The sequence below is a fragment of the Ascidiella aspersa genome, chromosome 4, assembly GCF_963924565.1.
Source record: "Ascidiella aspersa chromosome 4, kaAscAspe10.2, whole genome shotgun sequence".
NCBI lineage: Eukaryota > Metazoa > Chordata > Ascidiacea > Phlebobranchia > Ascidiidae > Ascidiella > Ascidiella aspersa.
In genome coordinates, this window is record NC_139450.1 from 5378162 (window position 1) to 5381748 (window position 3587).

The 3587-nt window shown below is 36.1% G+C and overlaps 1 non-coding gene across 1 annotated transcript; it reads right to left on the reverse strand.

The window, feature by feature from the left end:
* Positions 1–2598: 2598 nt before the first annotated feature.
* Positions 2599–2670, reverse strand: Trnad-guc (transfer RNA aspartic acid (anticodon GUC)). Its single transcript has one exon. It is a non-coding gene; the product is annotated as a tRNA-Asp (tRNA).
* Positions 2671–3587: the final 917 nt, after the last annotated feature.

Below are 3587 nucleotides of genomic sequence, written 5' to 3' on the forward strand. Positions count from 1 at the left end.
TGGTGCTGCTTATTTTGGCCCCTAGCTTTCCAATTCTTCCTTAAAAATTTAAGAGGAATAATTGTTTTGTTTTAGGCGAAGGATGTTTTCGGCGATCACTGGCTGAACAGGAAAGACTAAGTTTAAATGCTTCGAAAGTTCAAACGTCTGGCTGACTGTTTTTTCCCATTATTTGAAAAAAAAGAATCGCAAAATTGTGAAACAAATTGGTTATCGGCATGTGCTTTTGTTATTCCGTTATGCCGGCCTATAGTCTTAACATAAACGGTTTAATTAATGTGTACATTTCAAAACATGTATATTTAAATAGTAGACTTTAATTATTATCAAATAGTTATTATATTGTTTTTCACGTATGGCCACTACACCGCTTAACTTTATAGCTCCGTACATGTTACCAGGGATTTACAAACTTTGTCGTAATCCTAGTGAATTTACCAAATTGTATGTTAAATGACGTACTCAATTTCGATCGCAATCTGATTGATTTTGATAGCAGTATTGTTTAATGCAACGTTTTCCAACCTTTTTTGTACTAGCGCCTTATTTGGCTCGACAATTCTTAAAAAAGGCTCGTCATTTTAAAACAAACCCGGGGTTGGATTTAAAAATGCATGGTTCGGTTGGAGCATAACAACTTTAATGATGTTGGAACGTCACGTCATAAAGCAAGTAACTTAAATCGAGTTTTAATACATTCAGCGAATTATATCGAGGGCGTGACATATTTCGCGCGTATAGTGAAAATAAAAGCTAGTTTAGCCTAAATAGATGAACATTTTAACTTTGAAGCAAAAACAGGAGTATTGTTAACAGAAAAAAAGTAGCTGTAGCGTGTTTTACAACGCATAGTTCGTGATACGACAAAATGTTATAAACACTCCTTATGTTGGTTTGGCGCCACCGAGTCGAGAAAAGTCTCACAATAACGCCTACGTTTGGAAACGCTGCGTAAAATTTTGTGTCATTTGCATACTAAGCTAAACTATTTTCGGATCTTGTATGGAACCGTTAATAATACTACCGTGGCCCTGGAAGTCCAAAGGTCCCAGGTTGGGAGTGAGTTAAACGAAGTGAAACGTTATTAACTGTTCGTGTAAATCTCTCCTGATGGTTCGTAAATAATGCTTCCACTTCACTCGCAGGCCCAAGTTTTTAAATGCTGAAACCCATATATGCACGGCAAAATACGAAGACTTCGTTACTAAGTAGAAATGAAAGCAATTAAAATGCATAGGCCTACGTTTTTATAGCGACTTTCGTGTTGTAACTATTGAAGGCACGTGAAAAAAATCTGTTGTTTATTTCATTATTTGCACGCCTAGAAAAGGTAGCGCGTCGACTGTTTACATGCCGTAAGCTTAGCCTAAATGTATTTTGTTTGTATTTGCGTCAGAATTCCTCTATTAGGCCTATATAGTCACCACGCTTGTGCGTCTGTGCGAAAACAGTACAATATGTTATTCAACACAACTATGCCTATACAGATTAATTTTCCCAGTAAATATCTGAATGAATTCGAATACAAACTGAATAAACAAAAACACAAGTCTCAAATTAGGCAACGTGTTGTTATATCATATTAGACCAGGGATGTCCAACATTTTATTATAGTGGGCCGCATTGACACTTGAAATAGTTTAATGGGCCGCAGAACCTATTAAGTTTCAAGATTAAGTATTGCTCTTTAGAGTTATAACGGGCCTTTAGAATTTTATATATATTTTTTTACTCATCCTATAATATTAGTGCGCCCCTAAAAGGGAGTGAAAATGACTAGCGGGCCGCACAAAAATCAGACGGGCCGCAATGTGGCCCGCGGGCCGCAGGTTGGACATCCCTGTATTAGACCATAGATAGGCAGGGAAAAATCTACTAATTACCAGAGACGATTGTGGGTAAAGACGACTGACTATAACACCTATTTACACCTCGTTCAACTCCACAATTTTCTAATTGCCTCTATTGGAGGGCTTTAAAACATTTGACAATAAAGCTTCATCTTGTGAAATACTTTATGTTGTGAAATACAATAGTAAATTTAGTAGTTGTTAATAAACCTTGGAGTTAAGCAGAGCTGTGATGACATTTGTTGAATAAACTGGCGTCAATGCTTTGAAATGACTGGGCCTAATGTAATTTATTTGTGGGAGCACAATAAATCCATTTTTGGCGTTAGAAGATACGCCATAACGTGTCATCATAATTCAAGTATTATTAAGAAGCGAGCCGTTCTCGAACTATTTTGTTTGTGAGTTTATGCAGCATTAGGTTAAGGTTGGCAGTCAACGTTTCTCACATTTTTTCCCCGTTTTTTCCAAAATTTGCTGCGATTTACTAATTTAGGTGTGCACGCAAATATCTTTCAAATCCCGGGTGTGCACCTGCCACAGAATGCAGGCTGATTTGGCCTTCACATACGGTTCACTATTAAATGACTAAAAATTGAGTAGGCCTAATTCTCTGTGGAATATTTGCTATTAGAATGTATGCCACTTATTAAAAGGTATGCCAAAAGACAAACAAATATATAAATTGTTCAGATTAATCAACAAAGCAAGACAAGGCAAATAATGCCAAACAAAAAGAAAAAAGAATCTCCCCGTCGGGGAATCGAACCCCGGTCTCCCGCGTGACAGGCGGGGATACTCACCACTATACTAACGAGGACGCGAAGATTTACAGCGAAACATAGGTCCTGATTTGACGTTGTATAATATGGATCGCTGTCAAACGAGCAACTTTCTTTGAGGCTTTCCACGATGTAAATCGCCCCGCTTGACAAATTAGAGGGATATATATTCTGGTATTATTCCTAGAGTTACGATATTTATAAAGCTTAAAATCAGGACTCATTTATATGAAACTTAAACTTTATTTAGTTTATTATCGGTGCTAAAAGCAAGCATAATAGCTTAACAGTCAATTTTACTCAACTCGTTATTTTCTGTCTGGGGAGCGTACTGACGGTACAAAGGTGCCAAGCCTACTACAAACAAATAAACCGAATTGTCACACGCGTTAACATTTGTTTCAGTTTCTAATATATCCGTCCATTAGATCATTCACTTTCTTAAGGATGTTTTTAAATGTAATTCGGTCAACCATACTAAGCTAAAGTGAAACTAAAATAAAACGCAAAACGCTGTTTCTTGTTGTCGGATTTGCTGTTTTTGATTGTTTTTTTACCCATTTTACGTGATTAGTAGGGCCCGCAAAAGTCAATAAAGCTAAAATTTTTTAAGGACCTCGTCTGTTCACGAATCAAAGAATAAAGTTGGTTTGAGCACCTAGGGGACTGTTTCTAAAAAGTTTATAGGTTAAAATAAAGTTTAGATTTACAATCAAGTTCAAATTTTTTAATAAAGTCAAAATTTGTCAAATTATGGCTTTTGACCAAGTTTTTGTGTTTCTAAAGCGTTTTGTAAAAATCGTCGTGGAAGCATTTTAAATCAGGAACTGCGAGACAATTAAACGGTATTAACCTATAAAAGCAGGAAATATGTCCCAATGCCCACTTTAATCAGCAGTAACTTTTATCGCAAATTGTCCATTTTTTTATTTATTGTTACGTATTTAAATAATTC